At 37.3% G+C, this 23,982-nt stretch overlaps 1 pseudogene; it reads right to left on the bottom strand.

Moving 5' to 3' along the window:
* Positions 1–498: 498 nt before the first annotated feature.
* On the bottom strand, positions 499–19,524 carry LOC114389742 (annotated as a pseudogene).
* Between the last annotated feature and the right edge of the window lie 4,458 nt (positions 19,525–23,982).

Genomic DNA, 23,982 nt, shown 5'->3' with positions numbered 1-23,982 from the left:
AATTCAAGTGAAATTTGAATTTCCCTCCAATTTTGTGTGACACTTAGGCTATAAATAGAGGTCATGTGTGTGCATTTTTTTCAACTTTGATCATTTGAATATTAAACTTCAGATTTCAAAGCTCATTTGGAGCACAAAATTTCGTGCTCTTCTCTCCCTCTCCCTTCATTCATCTCCTTCTTCCTCCAAGCTCTTATCCATGGCCTCCTATGGTGGTGAGCTTCTTCTAGACTCATCTTCTCCTTGAAGTGACGTCTCCTCTCTCTCTTCCTTTCTCCATTCCGCTGCCATTCATCTTCCAAGAAGCAAAGGAATCCATTGATGAAGAAGATCCTAGGCCTACAAGCTCCAATGGAGCTTGCATCAGAATGCCAACTGCCTCTCTCAATCCTTCCCTTATTTTAATCATTTTCCTTTAATTTTGCAAATTAAAACCCTAAATTCCAAGACCAGCATCGTGTCTCTGTTCACCAAACTCCAACAATGGGACCACGAGCCTCATTCCGACGACCTCACCACCTCACATGCCACCGCCTGAGTGTACTTCATCTCCCTAAGCATATCGACTGTAATCAGTTCATCCGACTCCGGTGACCAGATTCCGACGACTTCGGCCCTCACCTTCGCGAGCACCTCCGGGTGCGATTCAAGCAACGCTACCACTCACAGAAGCGACGAAGCAGACGCGTCCTGCGCCGCGAAGAGGAAGCCGAAGAGGTAGCCACCGATCTCGGCGTTGGTGGAGAACGGCAGCGGCGTGTCTACGACGAGTTTGGCCACCTCGATTTCCCTGAGCGTGTCCTGCATCCAATAATCGACGAGGCATAAAGGCTCTTCCCCTAATGTCTACATCCTCGTTTTGCTCATCTTGGTGCATGTGCCTAGGGCTCCGACAAGCCGGTCCACGGCGAGCCTCGCGTTTCGAAGCGCAATGCCGAGGAAGTCAAACGACAACTTCATTAGCCCCATGTTGAATAGAAAGTAATCCCTCTCAAATCGCTCTTGGGCTTTTAGGCCCATGTACGGGCCCATGAAGACGGTCTGGGAGGTCTCAAGGTTCATGTCACGAGCCAGGATGCGGAGCGGAATAGAATAGGAGCCTTGGGCTTAAGCTTGACTGACCCATGACTTGAGGTGGTTAAGGATGATAATCTGCTAGAGCGAGGTGTAGGTGGAGAGGGCTTTAGGCGTGAAATTAGGGGCGGGAATTTGGTTGGGCCTAGGAAGGGAAGCACCAAGGAGGGTCCTAGGATGGAACCTTTTTTGACTATGTACAAAATCTGTTCCAGGAGAAGCAAGAGGAGGATGAAGCATGTGAGGTATGAGGTAAACTCCATGAAAGAGAAAGAGGGTAAGAGGGATGAAGTTTTCCTTGTTGTTGGAAGCAAATCCTGCTTATCTTATAATTATTATTATTGGATTAGCAAGTAAATATAAGCAGCAATCGAGTTAATAGTGGTCATAACATGAGATACCATGTATGATGGAAACTAAGAGTTAGGAGCAGTTTTGACAGAATGTTAGGAGGAGTTACGATGTATTAAATATGTGTGTAATAGTGGAAAGGTTTTTTTTTTTGGTAATTTGGACAGAGAACTCATCTCTGACTCTAGGACAGAGAACTCATTCTCTTTCCTTTTAAGTTGTTGCTTCTTCCTGTTATTTCTTGTTTTCTCTTTTTTTATTTATTTCCTTAATCAAGGGAATTGATCTTCAAACTCTTTCAACTGTTGGCCAGTTCCCATCACAAAGTTACGTAACTGTGCATACTTTTCCTCAATGGGATTTTTTATTAGTTTGAGCTATATTGTGGTCAAGTTAACTATGTCTTTTCATGTTTTCATTTCTTGTATCTAGCTTTTTAATGATGTATTTCAAGTGTAGGGAAGCACCAATTTAGAATCTATCCAGATCTAGAGTTGACCTTAGGTCTTCCTATGCATACTAATTTCATAAGTTTCTGGTCTCTAAGTGATCAAAGATGGGAAATGGATTGCAGTACCTATTATTCCCAATGCATTTGTTATCAACCTGGGAGATCAAATTCAGGTACCATTGTTGTGCTTTTCCTGTAGTTTCTCTCCTTTTTCAATAAAACTTATGCTTTCAGAGATTAATTTATTTTAGATTTGAAATTCTGATACAGAGGTCAGATGTCGTACCAGATGTCACGACATCACGCTTCAGAACATGGAGATTATATTTGACTGTATGAACAGATTAAACAAGTAAATAACACAAGAGAATTGTTAACCCAGTTCGGTGCAACCTCACCTACATCTGGGGGCTACCAAGCCAGGGAGGAAATCCACTAAAATAGTGTTAGTTCGAAGATCTAACAGCCACTGTTTACAACCTTCTCACCTAACCACTACCCGTGCAACCTCTACCTAAGAGCCACTCTTAGATATGAGAACCCTTCTCACTCCCTCTCAATCACTCTCCCGTGTTTACAATTAAATCGAATACACACCAGAGATTACTCTCTGAACAAAAGAGATCAACTCTACACACTATAGAGATCAACTCTACACACTCAGGTCCAACACTTGATGTTAGAGTAGCATCAAGGTGGCTCACAAAACACTCAAGTCCCAAAACTCACAAAATAACTCTTCAATCCCGGACTTGGTACAAAACCCGTGCAGCCTTCATGTTTATATAGCAGTGTGCGTATCTGGGCTGCAACAACTTGTGCTGGATGAGATCTATCATTCTCCTGAAAAATCTGCACTTAAAGATCTAAAAGATACAGTTTGATCTTTTAGTTTTTATCTTTAATCTTTAATCCCTGAACGAACTCTTCTAGTTTGTAATTCGAACTTTAATTATCTTTTAATTCGTTCCTAAAGATAGATCGTCTAATCTGTTGCTAACTGCACAATAATCTGTTAAAGATATAACAGATTTATGTATCCAGTATTTTCGGGCAAGATGTCCTGGACATCGTATCCGACATCGTGGATCCTGCAGCTTCAATTCTTCATTTGACTTTTATCTTGCCTTGTGCATTGTGCAGCAACTCCAGTATTTTCGGGCAGGATGTCCTGGACATTGTATCCGACATCGTGGATCCTGCAGCTTCAATTCTTCATTTGACATTTTATCTTGCCTTGTGCATTGTGCAGCCCGATCTTATTCCTTGACATAACGTTGGACATCATGTGCAGCAACTCCAGCTTTCCTTCATTGTCTAAGTGCTTATGTTTTAACAAAATCTTAGCCAATCTTTTAAAACTCAGTAGAGCTAAGCACTAACAATCTCCCCCTTTGGCAAATTTTGTCTAAAACATACTTAGACACTTCCTGAGCAGGTACGAGCAGTTATGCAAGTGGGATCAGCAACTTTCATTATCAGAGTAATCAAGCACAGCGGTATCTGTAGTGGTAACAGCAAAATTCTGCAAGTTGCAAGTCGTTTCCAGGATGTCAAGACATCTCACGTGACATCAGCTTTCTGCTCCCCCTGTCTCCATGCTCTAGCTGCAGCATCTTCTATCAGCTACTCGTAGTTACAGTAGCTTTCATCAGTCATCATTAGCAGCAGCAGTCTCCCCCTCAAAATCATGAATCATGCATACATCGTATCATACAACTCCCCCTCAAAATCATGAATCATGCATACATCGTATCCTACTACTATACATCGTATCCTACTACTCAAAATCATAAATCATGCACATAATACTATTACTCCCCCTTTTTAGACAGAATTTGACAAAAGTGGAATTCATGCAAATATTACAGACCAATAGCAATCAATTGTTCAAAGGGACATGCCCCTATAGCTAGTGAGAGTAAAAAGCAAAAATAAAGGTCTGATGGTCATGGGGTGGCCTCAGAATCATCATCATCTGATTCTGTCTCTTCTGCTGCATCTTCTTCTTCCTCAGCAGCTTCTTCTTCTTCCTCAGCTGCTTCTTCTTCCTCAGCTGCTTCTCCATTATCAATGCCACTTTCTGAGAGTCTTTTGATCAGCCGTTCCAGCTCCATTTTCTTCTCTGTGGTGGCTTTGATGGTTGCTTCCAGCACCTTGCATGTGTCCTTGAGTTCAGCAATCAAATCATCCTTGGACACAGCACCTGAAGCAGCAGCTTTCCCTGATGTCGAGACAATGTCTGGGACATGTGTCCCCTCAAACAGTTTGTAATGCAGGGATAGAGGAGATTCTCTCTTCATCACAGAGTCAATGTTGTTTAAGATATTGGGATGTTGACTCAACATAATGCCACACAATACAGTTGGGAAGGCAATGGGTAATTTAACAGCAAAAGATTCTGAATGCTTAACAGTTTGATCAAAAATATAGTTTCCAAAATTAAATTTGGACTTGGTTCCAACAGCATACAGAAATTTACCCAAACCTGTGGCAACAGTGGAAGTATGATTGGTGGGTACCCAGTTTGCAGCGCCAATCCTATGCAGAATTGCATACTTCACACTCAGCTTCCCTGCAGAAAGCTTCCCTTTCTTTGGCCAATGCTGGACTTGTTTGGCAGTGATTTCCTTGGCAATTTGATGCTCAGAAACAGCAAGATCCACCACTCCTTCAGTTGGTCTGCCCAGGTATTTGTTGATCACAGCAGGGGAGAATCTAACACATTTTCCTCTGACAAACACTTTCTGATAATCATCACTTTTTCTGTTTGTTATGTCAGAGGGAATGTTGACAATGAATTCCCTGACTAGGCTTTCATAACAGTCTCCCAACTTGGTGACTGTCTTCAGTAGTCCAGCAGCCTTGATGAGGTCCATGATCTCCTTGCAAGCCAAGGCATCTCTTCCCAGTTCTCTTTCAACAGCAAGTCTGCGTTGATATACATATTTCCACCTTTCAACATTGCCAATGGAGTGGAATGAAATGTTGTCCAATGGAGCATCAGGGACATTTCCAGGCACCTTTTTCCCTGATGTCTTGGCCCTCTTGATGTCGGGAACATCTAGTTCGACATCATCATCAGAATCAGATGAGGAAATTTCTTTCCTCTTCTTGGAAGGGATTGCAACTTTGCTCCGTCTGGATGTGGTAGGAGTGATTGGAGTGCTCTTCTTCTGTGCCATAGTTTTGATTCGTCCAGACCTCTTAATGGGGGTTTTTCCCTTTCGGCTTTGTAATCTTTCTGCAATGCCAGGTGCCAACTTGTTGGCAATGGGTTCCTCATCAGATTCTACTTCTTCTAGGTCAATGAGGTCACCTGGAGAAGGTTCTGGTGCCCGTGGTGCAGGGGTCTCCTCTGTGGCTTGATCATCTTCCTCTGTTGATCTCTCTTTGCTGGATGAAGAGTGGACTTCAGCATTTGGGGTGGAAGATGTTGGAACATCTTTGTCAGCATCAGGGACAGAAACATTCGGGGTGGAGGATGTTGGAACATCTTCATCAGCATCAGGGACAGACGCATTTTTCAGAATGCTACTCACAATACTGCGAATCTTCTTATCAATCTCCGGGTCTACTTCCCTAGGACTTGTTGCAGGGCTAGGGTTTTCAGAAATCTTCACTCCCTGTTGTCTTTTGGGAACCAGTTTCTCAGGAACAGGGGCTTGACCAGGAATCATTTGTATGGGTTGGATATGGAATTCAGGTTGTTCCTGGTTTGATGGTGCTTTGGTGGATGATGGAGATGATGGTACAGAAGGCGAACCAGGTGATGAAGTATCTTTTGGTGAGGTAGCCATGGAGAAGCAGAGCTTTTGAAATGGTTTCGTGAAATTCCGAGAGGTGTTGGGAAATGCTGATGAAAACAAGAATGCCACGAAAATATAAATTTGAATGAAGAATGTAGAGGGGCGTGTGAAGCAACGGTCGAATCTGTTTTGGCCCAATAATGAATGTGCTATTAACGTTTGAGCACATTCAAATAGAAGTAATTGCTATAAGTCTTCTAGCAGACAAATGCCCAGCTTGCCCCTCAGTTTTTCAAACTGATTTGCATCCAATGCCTTTGTGAAAATATCTGCTATTTGTTCCTCAGCGTCAACATGCTTCAGTGTGATCACTTTATCATCAACAAGATCTCTAATATAGTGATGTCTAATGTCAATGTGCTTGGTTCTGCTGTGTTGAACAGGATTTTTAGAAATATTAATAGCACTCAAGTTGTCACAGAACAATGTCATGACATCTTGTTCGACATTGTACTCCTTGAGCATCTGCTTCATCCAAACTAGTTGTGAACAGCTGCTTCCTGCTGCAATATACTCTGCTTCTGCAGTAGATAGGGACACACAGTTCTGCTTCTTGCTGAACCATGAAATAAGATTGTTGCCCAGATAGAAGCATCCACCAGAAGTGCTTTTTCTGTCATCTGCACTTCCAGCCCAATCAGCATCACAATACCCAACCAGCATTGAATCTGAACAATGACAGTACATAATCCCATAGTCACTGGTGCCATTTACATATTTCAGAATTCTCTTTACTTGATTCAAGTGACTTATCTTGGGATTGGCTTGATATCTTGCACAAACACCTACTGCATAGGTGATGTCAGGTCTGCTAGCTGTTAAATACAGTAAGCTCCCAATCATGCTTTTGTACAGACTTTGATCAACACTGGTGCCAGCTTCATCTTTTGTCAGCTTCAAGTGAGTAGGAGCAGGTGTTCTTTTATGGCTGGCATTTTCCATCCCAAACTTCTTGACAATGTTCTTTGCATACTTGCTTTGTGAGAGGAATATGGAGTCTTCCATCTGCTTCACTTGGAGTCCCAGAAAATAAGTCAGCTCTCCAACAAGACTCATCTCAAATTCAGATTGCATCTGTTGGACAAAATGTCGAAGCATCTCATTCGACATCCCTCCAAACACAATGTCATCAACATATATCTGTGCTATCATCAAGTTTTCAGCATCTTGTTTGACAAAGAGAGTCTTGTCAATTCCTCCCTTCCTATACCCTTGCTGAGTAAGGAACTCTGTTAGCCTTTCATACCATGCTCTTGGAGCTTGCTTCAATCCATAGAGGGCCTTCTTGAGCCTGTATACATGATCTGGATGAGTTGGATCTACAAATCCCTTTGGCTGCTCCACATAGGCTTCTTCATTCAGGTATCCATTCAGAAACGCGCTCTTCACATCCATCTGGTACAGCTTGAATTTGAGGATGCAAGCTACACCAAGTAACAATCTGATGGACTCAAGTCTAGCAACAGGGGCGAAAGTTTCATCAAAGTCTACACCTTCAATCTGAGTGTAGCCTTGAGCAACAAGTCTGGCCTTGTTTCTGGTTATAACACCTTCTTCATTGGTCTTGTTCTTGAAGATCCACTTGGTGCCAATCACATTAGTTCCCTCGGGCCTAGGAACTAGCTCCCAAACTTCATTCCTTTTGAATTGCTCCAATTCTTCTTGCATAGCATTGATCCAGAACTCATCAGTCAGTGCCTCTTTCACATTCTTGGGCTCAATTTTGGAGACAAAGCATGAATTGGAGACAATCTCAATCTCCCTTGATCTTGTAGTGACCCCTCTGTTTGGATCTCCTATAATCAGCTCCTTGGGGTGCATCTTCTGGATTCTAATGGAGGGTTTCTTGTCAGGTTGGTTGATGTTTGGTTCATCTGTAGCAGAATCAGAGTTTTCTGCATTTTCTGCACTTTTAGCTGTATCTGCTACATTGTCTCCCGATGTTCTGACATCTTCTTCGACATCCTTCTTTCTTGCTGGAGTTAGATCATCAACAACCACATTGATGGATTCCATCACAGTTCTGGTTCTGGAATTGAATACTCTATATGCTCTGCTGTTTGTAGAGTATCCCAGGAATATTCCTGCATCACTCTTGGGATCCATCTTTCTCCTTTGCTCTCTATCTGCCAAGATGTAACATGGACTTCCAAAGATGTGGAAGTGCTTGACAGTTGGCTTCCTCCCTTTCCAGATTTCATACAGTGTGGTTGGAGTCCCTCTTCTAAGTGTGACTCTGTTGTGGATGTAGCATGCTGTGTTCATGGCTTCAGCCCAGAGATTATAGGGAAGTTCTTTGGCATGAAGCATGACCCTAGCAGCTTCTTGCAAAGTCCTGTTTTTCCTTTCAACTATGCCATTTTGTTGTGGTGTAATGGCTGCAGAGAACTCATGAGTGATGCCTTCAGATGTGCAGAATTCAGTAAACCTGCTGTTTTCAAACTCTCTGCCATGGTCACTCCTGATTCTCTTGATGACACAGTCTTTTTGAAGTCTTAGACTCAACTCCTTGAATACTTCAAAGGTGTCTGATTTCTCTCTAATAAAGTTGACCCAGGTAAATCTGGAGAAATCATCCACAACAACATAGGCATACCTCTTTCCTCCAAGGCTTTCAACTTGCATAGGCCCCATCAAGTCCATGTGAAGTAGTTCCAGCACCCTGGAAGTGGTCTGATGTTGAAGCTTCTGGTGGGACATCTTGACTTGCTTTCCAATCTGACATTCACCACAGATTCTGCCTTCTTCTATTTTCAGATTGGGAATGCCTCTAACAGCACCTTTGTCAATGATTTTTTTCATGCCTCTTAAGTGCAGATGTCCAAATCTTTGATGCCATATTCTGACTTCATCTTCTTTGGAGGATAGACATGTGGAGGAGTAACTGGTTTCTTGAGGTGTCCATAGGTAACAGTTGTCCTTTGATCTGCTGCCCTTCATTAGAACTTCACTCTTCTCATTTGTCACCAAGCATTCTGACTTTGTGAAGTTTACATTGAATCCTTCATCACACAACTGACTGATGCTGATCAAGTTTGCAGTCAGTCCCTTCACCAGCAGTACTTTGTCCAGACTAGGAAGTCCATCATGGGCTAGCTTTCCCATTCCAGTGATCTTTCATTTAGAGCCATCTCCAAATGTCACATAGCTAGTGGAGCAAGGTTCAATGTTCACCAGGAATTCTTCAACTCCTGTCATGTGTCTGGAACAGCCGCTATCTAGGTACCAATCTTCCTTAGTTGATGCTCTAAGTGAAGTATGAACAACAAGACTAACAGTCTTGTGTTTTGGAACCCACACCATCTTCCTTCCACTGCTGCTACTTTGAGTTCCATGATGTGGATGGCCATGTAAATGATAGCAAAAGGGCTTTATGTGACCATACTTGCCACAGTAGTGACACCTCCACTTCTTTCTTTTGCTCCTTTTCTGCTGCGTTCCATGATGTCGAGACCGATGTTGTGACATCGTGGCTCCAGTGCTGTTTTTGGCAGGAACAAATTCTGTCATGGTTATTCTGCCAACAGATTTATGATTAAACCCAAGTCCTCTCTGGTTTCCAACATTCTTCCCAAGCTGTAGCACTTCATCAAGCATATCTGAGCCTTTATTCAGCATCTTTATTGATTTTGTCATGTTTTCCAGTTTAGAGTTCAGAAAACCAACTTCTCCTTTAAGCTCAGATATCTCCTCTTCATGTGCCTCTTTCTCAGCCTCCAGATTTGCAATGACTTTCTTCAGTTGTGCTTCTTGCTGAAGGATCTTCTCACTTTTGATGCATAGTTCTCTATAGGATATAGCAAGCTCATCAAAAGTGATTTCACTATCTGTATCACATGAATCTTCAGCAGATTCAAATCTCCCAGTGAGTGCATTCACATCTCTGTCAGAATCACTTTCTTGTTCACTCTCTGTATCATCAGACCGACATACAGAAAGTCCTTTCCTCTGCTTCTTGAGATGAGTGGGACATTCAGCTTTGATGTGTCCATAGCCTTCACACCCATGGCATTGAACTCCTTTGCTGTGACTGGGCTTTTCCTCTGACCTTTTCTGGTATTCACTACCTTTCCTGATGTCGAAAGGGATGTTCCGGACATGTGGTTTCTGCCTCCTGTCCATTCTGTTCAGCACTTTGTTGAACTGTTTTCCAAGAAACACAACTGCGTTAGTCAGTCCTTCATCAGTATCCAGGTCATACTCATCTTCTTCTCCTTCATCATTGGACACGAACGCCAGATTCTTGCTCTTCTTTTCAGTCCCATCCGAGAGTCCTAGCTCAAAGGTTTGAAGGGAACCAATGAGTTCATCTACTCTCATGTTGCAAATGTCTTGGGCCTCCTCTATTGCAGTGACTTTCATGTCAAATCTCTTAGGCAAAGATCTGAGGATCTTTCTCACCAGCTTTTCATCTGTCATCCTTTCTCCCAAGGCAGTGCAAGCATTGGCAATTTCAAGAATGTTCATGTGGAAGTCATGAATACACTCTTCCTCCTTCATCTTCAGATTTTCGAATTTTGTAGCCAATAGTTGCAATCTGGACATCTTCACTTTGGAGGTTCCTTCATGAGTGGTTTTCAGGATCTCCCATGCATCCTTGGCCACTGTGCATGTGTTGATTAGTCTGAAGATATTCTTGTCAACTCCATTGAATAGAGCATTCAAGGCTTTGGAGTTTCCAAGTGCCAATTCGTCTTCTTCTTTTGTCCAGTCTTCTTCTGGCTTCAATCCATCAGTGGGCTTTCCTTCAGTGTCCAGCATCTTGGGATGTTCCCAGCCTTTGATGACAGCTTTCCAGGTTCTGCTATCCAGTGATTTGAGGAAGGCCACCATCCTTGCTTTCCAGTATTCATAGTTGGTTCCATCCAGAATTGGTGGTCTGTTGACTGGTCCTCCTTCTTTCTCCATGTTCATCAGAATTTATCTCCCTAGATCTCACTCAGTGATTTCGAGTGCCTGCTCTGATACCAAATGAAATTCTGATACAGAGGTCAGATGTCGTACCAGATGTCACGACATCACGCTTCAGAACATGGAGATTATATTTGACTGTATGAACAGATTAAACAAGTAAATAACACAAGAGAATTGTTAACCCAGTTCGGTGCAACCTCACCTACATCTGGGGGCTACCAAGCCAGGGAGGAAATCCACTAAATAGTGTTAGTTCGAAGATCTAACAGCCACTGTTTACAACCTTCTCACCTAACCACTACCCGTGCAACCTCTACCTAAGAGCCACTCTTAGATATGAGAACCCCTCTCACTCCCTCTCAATCACTCTCCCGTGTTTACAATTAAATCGAATACACACCAGAGATTACTCTCTGAACAAAAGAGATCAACTCTACACACTATAGAGATCAACTCTACACACTCAGGTCCAACACTTGATGTTAGAGTAGCATCAAGGTGGCTCACAAAACACTCAAGTCCCAAAACTCACAAAATAACTCTTCAATCCCGGACTTGGTACAAAACCCGTGCAGCCTTCATGTTTATATAGCAGTGTGCGTATCTGGGCTGCAACAACTTGTGCTGGATGAGATCTATCATTCTCCTGAAAAATCTGCACTTAAAGATCTAAAAGATACAGTTTGATCTTTTAGTTTTTATCTTTAATCTTTAATCCCTGAACGAACTCTTCTAGTTTGTAATTCGAACTTTAATTATCTTTTAATTCGTTCCTAAAGATAGATCGTCTAATCTGTTGCTAACTGCACAATAATCTGTTAAAGATATAACAGATTTATGTATCCAGTATTTTCGGGCAAGATGTCCTGGACATCGTATCCGACATCGTGGATCCTGCAGCTTCAATTCTTCATTTGACTTTTATCTTGCCTTGTGCATTGTGCAGCAACTCCAGTATTTTCGGGCAGGATGTCCTGGACATTGTATCCGACATCGTGGATCCTGCAGCTTCAATTCTTCATTTGACATTTTATCTTGCCTTGTGCATTGTGCAGCCCGATCTTATTCCTTGACATAACGTTGGACATCATGTGCAGCAACTCCAGCTTTCCTTCATTGTCTAAGTGCTTATGTTTTAACAAAATCTTAGCCAATCTTTTAAAACTCAGTAGAGCTAAGCACTAACAAGATTTATACAATGAGAAAGTATAAGTTAGTATATTTATCAATTTTAATACTGTTAGAGAAAAGGCTAGATGCACACAAGTTTAATGTACAAACACATGTGCGAAGGTATGTTTACCATGACGTGATTCGATTAAATGATTTGGAAAAACTCATTGATTGTTCCAATATTCAAGTCAGACAAATTTCTGCCAAGGAACAACATTAAAAAAGTTTGCAAATTTATATACTACAACAATTGAGTTGTCCAATACTATATTTTAATTATTTAATTTTCATCAAGAAAGTAAATGCAATTAAATACTAATATTCTATCATGCAAGGTTTTTCATCTCATTTCTCACTCTTGATTTCTTTCTTTCTTTCTTCTTTTGGTCTTAATCTTACTTAAATTAGTGGTCAAAATCTAAATTATACTTGTGTTAACAAAATTGACTTGAGTAAAAGCTTTCAATATCGATAATGCTATAATTGAAGAGTTATAGGTAGGTCTTGTAAGGAATGTGTGTGTGTGTGTCTGTGTTTATATTGTGAACACCAACTGGCTTACAATTTCTGTGAACACAATCCGTCCACAAAATGGTGATGGCAATGGGCTTGCAACCCTTGCTATGTCTTCAACTTCTTATTATATTGTTGAATCGTGTTAGGGCTCAAACTTCACCATAGAGAAACAGATATGTTTTATTGAAATATGTGTTTGACCCTGGGATTTGGAATTAGTAGGTTTGTGAAATGCAAAGATAGTTTCAGATATCTTATTGGACTATACTATGCTTAGGAAATTTTATTTCCAGTATTTTTGTTGTATGTGTTTTCAATTTAAGTGGTTATTGTGCATATGAAGTTTATGGCAATCCAAGTATTTTTAAAGAATTGTACGATCCTAGCAGAGATAGTATTGGACATGTGTAGCCATTTTGTCTTTCAATATTACATGTCTTTGTTTTGTTGAATTTTGTTTCATATGTTATTTAGGAATAATGTTTTATTGAGGGGGATGCTTTGGTTAATAGTTTGCTAATTATAATTTGGTAGCCATTTAATATATTTAGTTAGGATCAAATGCATTTAGAAAACCACTGTCAAAATTAATGAAGCATTTGAATTTCTAAGACGTTTGTCAGATAAGAAACATCTTAGAATGCACATTCTAAGACGATTTTTAGAAAGAAATGTCTTAGAAGGTATACTTTCTAAGACGGTGCTTTCTAAGAAATGTCTTAGAATGCATACATTCTAAGATAGAACCGTCTTAGAAATTTGAAAGAATCATCTTAGAAAGGTTGACTTTTCTACGACGGTTTTTGTGAAAACCGTCGTAAAAGGTCTCGATTTTCAACGACGTCGGATATAAAGATGGTTTTTAACCATCTTTGAAAGCCTTTAATAACCATCGTTAAATGCCTTTTTTGAAGTAGTGTAATTAGTCTGGTCTTTGTTTCTAGTCCGCACATGGTAGCTTTGTAACTCATGGACGTTAGGATGTATTGACTAATGCCATTGGGTGACTAGAGCACCCTACCTGTGTTCGTGCTACTAGAGTTAGTGTGACGATCAAACAATACTCTGAACTAGTTTTAGCAGGCTCCTGCACATCTACATCGATCATCCCAAAAGATCAGGATCAACTCAAACAAAATATTAAAGAGGAGCTAACACAGAATATCAAGGGCGAGCTAGAGTAGTCGGTCACTGAAAAAGTAACGAATCAACTAATGTTGTCCTTCAGCCAAACGCAGTCCCAGGGAATTGTACCTCTTATTGAGCTTGAGGTAGCTTCTTTTGCTCCTTGTGTCAGCACAAATGGAAGCTGTGTTAATCCCTCAGGGTAGGACCCAAACACAGTTGCATTAGACAAGCGTGGATTGTATGTTGATGACAATCATTCCCGTTTGGTTGCCCTTGGAAGAATTTATAAGGGATGTTGATGACACCGCATCCCTTTGACCAATGATCTGGTGAATGTGGGTGTTAAGGAAGTTCGAGATGTTGATGCTCGTGTCCCTGTACCCATTGAAGACATTCAGTTAGTAGGGCAGACCCTTAACACCTTCCTTGCTTGAGCAACACATCTTGTATAATTTTTTTTCCAGAAAATGTATTTCCTTTTTATTTTATTTATACTATCTTAAAAAATGATTTGTTACAAATAAAATATTGAGCGTTATTGACTTATGTTTATTAACTGTGTATGATAAACAAGGACCAAAGGGATCGAAAAAGCCTGTTGATTGGCCAGAACCTGATGACAATCCCATATACCAGATGACATTGATGATCCCCCAAGTTTTCCTCCAGCCTATGCAGGTGTCAAGGGATGCAACTATCTTTGGGGTGTACAATGATAATGTCTCCTTGTACATAAAGCATCAAGATCTTGGGGAAATAGCACACGGTGGTCAATGTTTGAGTGTCACTGTTATACAATTGTAGATTATGTAATTAAATTTAAATTTCAATCCATTACCTAATTCATTGTTTTAAATTTATGCATAATTTACTTTATTTTAACAATAATAGGCATATGGATGAGTTAAGTTTGTGACCAAGGAATGCCTCTGTGTATGGATTCCTTGAGCCATAGTCCATAAAGAGATATGGACAATCACAATTTGAATCTGAGGATTATATTAAGAAATGGATGCATAATTCATAGAGAGATGTCTACCTAGGATCTTACTTGAATGGGTAAGTAAAACTGAACAAAGCAATTTAAACAATATATGCATTATAATAACTCAATGTTCTCCAATGTAATGGACATTGACAACTGGTGGTTATATGTCCTAAGGACAATGTTGTTGCCTAGTTTTTTTCCTTGCACAATAAGTCCAACAACTACTTGAAAGAAATGGTTAACATGTCAGTTGTAATTTGCAACACATTTACTTTATCATTAGTATTTGACATCAATATTTTAATTGTACAACATACATTCATGTTTCTCTTAACTAGTGCTTTGAAGGGATTCAATGATAATCACGGAAGTAAATCCAAGACAACTACTAAATGGATTTTATTTAAAGAAAGTCATTTAAACAATGTTTGATCTCTTCAAAATGACATTTTATTACTTTGTAGACTAATTTTGGGATAACTTTGAACCTCTTATTGAATTTAGTGTAATAAGCAAAGAAGAAGTATCGAGTGTGGCATTTATGTCACGCATTGGATGACAACCATAGTTCTAAGTGGTTTCAAGGATAATTGGAAAATGATAATTGCTTACTTCAAAAGTAATTTCATTTGTTATAGTTGTTATTATTTACACTGATTAAATTATGTTTTATTATATCTTACAGTATTTTACTTATCTAAGACCATTGGAACCAGAAAAAATAAAGGTAATTTGCATTCGGTGGGAAGATATTTACTAAGAGTTAAAAATGAAACACTAAGTAGTGATTAAGAAATTTTGCAAATGTTAGACTTAAGTAAATCTTAGGTTATATACGATATTTATGCATTGACATTATTGCATTTATTAGTATTTATTCAATAATAATTTGAATATAATATATAATGCTTAGATTGATTTGGTTTTGGCCTCAAATAATGTTGTATAGTGGATTTCAACATTGATTTTCATAATTGATATTAAAAATGACTATTTTTAATGATGATCATTTCAACATCGGTTTACATCAGTTCAAACCCGATGTTAAATGTACAAAATAAACAATGTTAAAAATATTTTTCTAGTAGTGAATAATAATTAATTTTAGCCACAGTTTTACAACATAGTTGATCTCAAATTAAATCTAAAAATTTTAATTATAAAAATTTCTTTAGATAATGGCAAAATTTGCCATTATTAATATTAGTGTAATATAAATATTACATACATTTAAAAAACACTATACCGTCTGTTTAATATTTTTCAATGTTAGCGCATCTTGCAGAGTTTCTTTTTTATCAATAATATTCAGTTTTCCTACTTAAAAACATTTAATTTATGTTGTTTGTATTTCTTTTAGTGCCATAAATTCAACAAAAAAAAAATTAAAGAGTGAAGACCAATAATATCAAGTTGGCACTTAATAAAATTTAAATTTATTTCAATTCAAATAAAAAGTCTGAATACATTTATATTTTAAAACTTTGTAATGGGTTGTAAATAAAATACATTGTCAAGATATATGCAAAATAACAAAAGCTAAATAAAGAATTATTATTTTTTAAGAACCAAAATATTTAATTTTAATTGAATATGAGATCTCATCACTATCATTTTCATTAAAATGTGTTTTATAGATCATGTTAAATTTATGAAATTTAATCGCTATATTCATTTCAATGCTATTCTTTTTTAATTCAAAGAAAAAATAAACTAATCTTTTTCTATAACATTTTAAATAAATAATAAATTTTGACAATTAATTTACAATAATGAATATGTACACATACTGTTAAATTGCATATTCATATTGGCAAATTAACTACAAGATGAATATGTACACATACTGTTAAATTGCATATCCATGTGTCCCTCCATCGAGTCCATCCAGTGTACCACTTTTTGGTTACTGATGGAACTGTCACATATTAGCTTCGTGAAGTGTAATGAGTAGGAGTAGTCTCTTTGTTAAAATAGACAACAATACCTTGTGTTTGTGGGTTGGCCTGAAGCATGAAATGTAACAATAATCTTACCCATGTATATGAATGTTGTCTTTAGCAGCTAAACTAGCCTTGAATTGATCAATATGGTTATCATGACCAACAAGTTTGGTGAATCAATTTTTTCTTCTATAAATTGAATTTTAATTTAAGGTTTATAAATTGAAGCTTTTGGGATGGAAGGGGTTCTTATTCGAATTTTTGAAACTTGAAAGTTTGAGTAAGCTAACTATAATGTTATAACCTTAGCATTTAATGGATCAATCACAAACGGTCAAAGTTGTAGTTGCTTATTTGCATATTAGTTGCCTTTCTTTTTTACTGGGTGCGTGAACACTCTGTTTAAATTTTTGCTTGTATTATATAGAAATTAGAATGGTAATGGTATAAGCTTGAGTAGTTAATCTTCAAATCTCTTCTTTAAGGGGTTTAGTGGGAGCATGATAAACTAATGCTAAGTATGCTAAATTATTTTAATTGAAGTCTTTGTTTGGTTGTTAGGTAACATGTGCTTTGGGATTTTATTTATTTTCCATGAGAAATGAGTCCATTGATACTTTAATTCTTTACACATCTCAATGTATATTAGATGATGATTATAACATTGATATTATTTGCAGGATCTTCCCAGACAAAGCCACAATTCTTGTTGTTGATATTCTTAATGAACTTGTTGAGGTAAGTTTTACTCTAATCTCAATTTTGTAGGTCAGTCAACATGACTTCAAGTTAGTTGAAAACCTCCTTTAACTTCTTAATTAATTCTGAGGTGGTCTACATTTCTATGATCTTGATTAAGATCTGCTACAAAATGAGTGTGGATGAGATAAAAAGCATTATTGTAACACCTGTTCTTTTATATCCCATTGTGTAGAACCTATGTAAAGCATCCTTAAGTTAAGTAAACTTATTATATCATGAACGAAACATGAAACATATGTAGGGTATTGAAATTTGACTTTTGCAATCTTGATCTGGCTAAAGTTTCTGGGATGTCCAAGGTGAGAAGAGATTAAAAGGACAAGAAGCGGTCCTAAAACCAAATATAGAGCCAAACCTTATTGGCAATATTTTGTCACTATGTACAGTGCACATCATTCATTGAGTTATAGTTGGCCTCATATTGAGAGCAAATAGTTTGAATGGGTCATGTTAATTAGGGTCCATAATTCATGATTTAATTTTGAGGGCCATATATTGTAATTGCATTTAGGTTTTTGTACATTGAGGACCAACAAATTTACAAACCCAAAACGGAAAAGAAAGTCCATATCTTCTACACACAACTTTTTAAACTTATGTTTGTCACACACACAAACATGGCTGTGATGACATCCATGTCAAGGGGTCTCTGATTGTAGCTTGGATAAATGGATCTAACAGCTTCTTCTCCTTTAAGAAATAGGCATGAATGCAATTGGTTGCCCAAACACACCCTAATGGTTTGAGATGTTTTGTGTTATGATGAAACATGATTTTTTCCTATGTGTGATTCTCACTGTGACTACTTGCTTTTCCTCTTTCAATATAAAGATTAGGCTATCTTTTTATATACTCTTTAGGTGATAAAGAAATCTGTTAAATTGCATAAGATTACCTGTCACCTAGTGAAGCATTGCTCTTTATACACATGGTTTTCGTCTCAAATCTTAGTTTTGAGATAGAGGCTTAATGTAGATGAACATGAACTTTTCTTGAAGCATGTGTTGGTAGCATTGAAGGTAAGTGCTTGATTCTTATTCAGTTTGTAGTTCCTATTGGATGAAGAAGGTCCTCTTCCCCTCTTCCTTATTTGCACAATTTATTATGTTTCTCTAATTTTATCTGTTAATTTTCCTGATTTTCCTTTCAAATATGTTGGGGGTTTCCCAAAAGTTATGGCTTGTCAGCCTGCATATTTCTTTAGCAAGGTTTGTTCATTGATCATTGTGCTCAAGAGGGTCAAAGAGAAGCAGTTTGATAGTGATGAAATTGTCAACACACCCACCCCTCTGTCCCTCTACCTTTAGAGTTAAACCGAGCCACTAAATCTTACAACAATTGAAGTAACATATACCAATTATCAATTCACAGCAATGTCAGCAAAAGAAAGATCGTAGAATGAAGATTAGGATCTCAATAGATATACCATTCAAATCCCAGAGCTGTAGGCCCCAAGCCCTATGCAACTACTCTAACAAATTTTGAATATCCCCCTCCCAAATATTCCTTTTTCAATCATTGTTTCAGCTGCAACAGAAGGTTTAGTTGCATCTACCCCAAAAATAACCAACTCCTTTGTGTTTGAAACTTTATGTAGTATGAATTAGAAATAGAAATTTTTAGTAAGCACACAATAATTACAACCTTTGTATATATAGTTGTGTAATAACTAAGATTAACTCTACTCCCAGTCACACTACTTTGACTACATATATACCACACACACGTTACATGTAAAAGAAAACTTAGGGTGGCTGGCGAAAGGACGATTCCATGCTCCATTGACCTCCCAATATTTCAATGTATTTAGTTTGTAGATGCCAATTTCTCACAAGATGTGACTCTCCGAAATGTAGTACAACTTGCTTGAATGCTCAAACACATTGGAGAACTTTGGTCTTTATTCAATTGTCCAAATGTTAGCAGTGAATGAAATCCACAACGTGAAAATTTAAAACTGGCTCGTTTGTGAGATAACTTAATTTCAGCTAACCATCACTACTACAAAAGTTATGTTTTACGACATTGTTTTTAAGGAGGTTCTCAAAGGACCGTCTTAGTAAGTATCACAGTGACAATTTTGTAATTAGTGAAATGAAAAAAGCTTTTTACGACTGACATTCTAAGGCAGTTATCAAAAACCGTCTTAGAATGTATGTTAATGGCAATCCTGTAATTTTATGGAATAAAAACTACAATGGATTTTACTTAAAACCCGTCTTCATTCTCATTCCCAAAATTAAAACCCTACGTACCTCTCTCCAGCTGTTTGATTTTCCATTTTTGCATTCTCTCATATCTCAATATCTTCAATTCCCCCTCATGTCTCCGCCGCAGCCCAACCGCGTCGTCCCCAAAATTTGGCAAGCATGTGTCGACGCCGCTGTGCACATGGAGCATGCCTCTCCCTCGCATTACCTCAACCTTCTCATCCACGGTGCGACTAGGAGAGTGATCGCGGAGGCCGTGGCTAGAGCTTCTACAGTACAGACTAGCTTAAGCTCAGTGACTAGAGTTCTCTTTCACTAGCTCGTCCAATTTCTCTCTCACTGGTTTGTTTCTCTCATCTCTACAATTCCTCTTTAATCCGTAATCTAGGGTTTATTGATTCACGCATTTTTTTTGTTTTATTTTGTTAACAGAAAATAATAAAGTTGCAAATAACTCTCTCCTTATCCCTGGTTTGTCTCTCTCTCATCTCTGCATTTCTTCTCTAATCTAGGGTTTGCTGATTTATGTGTTCTTTTATTTTGTTAACAGAATAATATTTTGAAACTTAGTACCTGTTTGGTGACAAGACTGAAGTGGGGGTTAAAAGAATGTTTTTGATTTTGTTTCGGTCCCTTTGCTGATTCTAAATAATCGTAGTTCCCCTATTCCTATCTCTCTCAGCTTTGTCATTTTACTCATTTATGGATATACCAAGGTTCTAATTTCTAAATGTTCACAATGTTAAGTTTTTAGGGTCACCTTGTATTTGTCTGGTATTTCCTACAATATCAAGGATTGCGATGAAGCTGCAACCACCAGATTTCAATTTACATTAATTTAAAACTTTGGGATAAACTTAGTAAAATTGAGCATCTGGTATGCTGCCAAAAGATTTCAGTGGCTCTTATTGGAAAAAAAAATCTAAACACATTTTCATCTGGTGTGTTGCCAATTTTGCTATTCCCCTAAAATATTAACAACTCCAATTGTTGGCTAGCTATCTCACTATGATTCAGTTATTGAACCATTTGCAGAAAAAATCCTTAATGAGGTGAGCTACCTAAACACATTTAGTTATTAATTCAGCATGAAAATTTCTAAACAGAGATTTAAGTATTTGCACTTGCTTGGTTCTACTCTCTATACAAAATTGCACGAGTTTTTAACATCATTATTTGAAAAAGCTTATTATAACCTTTTACCATGTTTGTTATAGCTAGTGGAGTTGTTGCATCAATTTTAGTGGTTCTCTGCCTATTATGGGTTGGCATAGAGGACGTAGGCTTTCATAGCAAAGGGACCACACTCAATCTTGCAACTCTTCTTGTTGTTGTTGGTCTTTATGGTTACTGCTACTCTGGACATGCTGTGTTCCCAAACATTTATACATCCATGGCAAATCCAAACCAATTCCCTGGAATCCTCTTAGCATGTTAAATGACTTTTAGCTATAATCTAACTCAGCTTCCACTAGTCCTCTCACTAAATATTAAATCTCCTCAAGTCCTGTACAAATTGCAATTTACAAATATAGTCAAAATATATAATTATTTGTTTTAGGTCAAATGGAAGAGAAGTATAAGCAAGGCAGATCATTTAGTAGTTAGGCATGAATACCTCAAGATGTGGAATATATGATGTACATGTTGCATAAAATTATTATTTTCTTTAGTGAAGGTTCTATCTCTTGAGTCTAATAAAACCTGCGATTGTTCTTTTTCTCACAATTTTGGAATTTGTACCTTGTTGTATGCAAGAGTTGATGTATTGGGATACACAATGATTGGAGAAGCTATATTGTCTCAGTTCACTCTTAACATGCCTAAAGAATTGGTAGCAACCAAGATTGCTGTCTGGACTACGGTATACTTATTCTACATTCTATTTCAGATTTTTTTAGTGGAAGCATCTTGATTAAATGTGTATTTTAGTCTTCTTTTGCTTTTTTCCATTTAAAAGAATGTTTGTGATTTGGGATAATTGATTCTTAACATAGCATTAGTTCCTCTATAACCATTGACCAAGTGCCTAAGGGAAGCTGATCATATTATTCAGGATATTAAATTTAATTGTTCTAGTGTTACCCAGTGGCACTTTATGTTGCCATTTTCAATTTTCATATGCCTCTTTTTGAGGTCAATGAAGGAGTTGGGGAAAGAGCTTCTCTATTTTTGTTTCATTTATTATTCTCATACTATGGCTTAATTCAGTATTAGCATATTATTAATGTTTTATTAACCATATAAATAACCAAGATTTTTATGTGTTACTTTTTTTTGCAGGTGGTTAATCCATTTACCAAATATCCTTTATACATAAGAGCATGCATGTCATTATACATACCATGGAAAATGTCATTCAACATAAGGAATGGCTTTGTTTCCATCCTGCATTTATGAACTTCTTTATTTGTGGAAGCATTTATAATTTGAAATTTCTTCTTCTTTTAAGTGATATTTGAGAGAAATACGAATGAGAAATTCGGTTGCAAACAAAATATTGCCAAGTAATTTCAATTGAAAGTAGAGAATTTAGTCATATGTATATATAAGTTTACACTATACATTAAGTTGACATTGCCCATTTGTTTGGAGATTCAGTCCAATTTATTTATTTTAGCTTTGTCACCTTTGTGAAAATTAGCAGTGGTTATTGTTTTTTGTTTTCCAATTAAAGACAGAGAAGGGAATTTTCTAGCTAGGATAGAATACACTGTTTGATTTAAGTGTTCAATTCTCTATGCTTGGTCCTTCTTATAACAAATTTATGGGAACTATCATTTGGTATGGAGTTACTATATAGAAGACTATGATATGCTACACTTGTGTGGTTTGTGTAGTTGGAATGGGAGGAAGTCCAGAGGGTAACAAGCCAAAGATGGGAGCGAGAACAAGGATGCAGAGAGGCAGTAGAGGACATGTCTGAAGACTTGTCAGAAGGAGAAAAAGGAGATAATGTTGTGGAGATGGTGCAAAGTGATACCCCAAAGAAAAAATTCCAGCGCCAGACTTCAAACTTAGAAGTATGGTCTGATGACAAAAAGGAAAAGAAACTCTATGTTGTCCTCTTAAGGTATATACTACTATCCACACTCCCAAAGTTGTTTTGAATTGACATTTCTGCTAATAAATTATCTAGACAAGTTTCTTAGGTTGTGTCAATGAATATTCATTGATCATAGTGACAAATAAAGTCATACTTATTTCCTTTATCATTCATCAGGAAAATAATTTACCAAAATAATGTTACTGCTTAATTCAGATAATAGAAATGGGAGTCAATGAGTTAGTTCTGAACCCACAACAAGCTTTATTAAATAGCCACCACAAGTTATTCACCTTTTCGTTAAGTATTTTAAGTTTAATTTAATTTTATAACAATAATCAATCTTATATTATAAATTAGAATAGAAAATTTAGAGAGTAAATATTCAACTTCATACATTAAACAACACGCTAGATTATATTTGCATATTAGCAGGAGTTGAATATAGTGAAAATAGTTAATCTTTTAACTATAATGTAGCCAATGTAAGCCGAGGGCAGTGCTGTAACATATCATATAAAATTATATATAACATATTAAATAAAACTAAAAATATTTATTTAATAATTAAATAAATAAACAACATTGGTCTGTTAATTATTCAATTAAAATATTGACATTTCCGACTAATGCTAATGCAAATGTATTGAAAAACAACATTGGTCTGTTAATTATTCCTTTGAGGTAGTTGTCTGGCCTATTATGCAATGAAAAAACCAGATGACAACATTTTCCTTAGGCAAAATGACGACCATTTGCCAATATGCACTACAATGGAGACCAATATAGGTTATTATACTATTATAAATTATTTAAATTCATTTGTTCAGTTTAACTTACCCATTCAGGTAGGCTCCTAGGTACACATCCTGTTTTGAATTCTGCATCCAGTTCTTAATGTAACTTTTTTATTCAAATTGTGATTGCCCAGATCTTTGGATGGACTGTGACTCGAGGAATCCATACACATTGGCATCCCCGCTCGCATACTTGTCTTAGTCATATGCCTATTGTTGATAACATAAAGTAAATTATGTATGAATTTAAAACAATAAGTTAGGTAATTAACAATAATGTAAATTGACTTACAGAATCCATAACTCTATAACAGAGATGCTCAGACATTGACCACAGTGTGCTATTTTAGACAGATCTTCATGCTTTATGTACAAGGGGAAGTTTTCATTAAACATGCTGAACACGCTAGCATCCTATGATGCAATCCTCCCTAGGAAGGGACCAGTTACTGTGGAAGTAATGTTTTCCAAGGTTATTTTGATGATGACAAAGAATCAAGAGTCAAGCAAATTCCAAAGATTCAAGAATCAAGTTTCAAGAATCAAGATTCAAGATTCAAGAATCAAGTTTCAAGAATCAAGATTCAAGAATAATCAAGATCAAGATTCAAGAAACAAGAGAAGACTCAATAAAGATGAGTTCTAAAAAGTTTTTCAAAACATTGAGTAACATAAGAAGTTTTCACAAAATCATTACCAAAGAGTTTTACTCTCTGGTAATCGATTACCAGAAGGTAGTAATCGATTACCAGTGTTTTAAAACGTTAAGATTTCAAATTTCTAGAGTTACAACTTGTGTTTAACAGTTTTAAATCATTTT

The sequence above is a fragment of the Glycine soja genome, chromosome 16, assembly GCF_004193775.1.
Source record: "Glycine soja cultivar W05 chromosome 16, ASM419377v2, whole genome shotgun sequence".
Lineage (NCBI taxonomy): Eukaryota > Viridiplantae > Streptophyta > Magnoliopsida > Fabales > Fabaceae > Glycine > Glycine soja.
The sequence above is the reverse complement of the archived record's forward strand: the minus strand, read 5'-3'. Positions and strand labels throughout refer to the sequence as shown.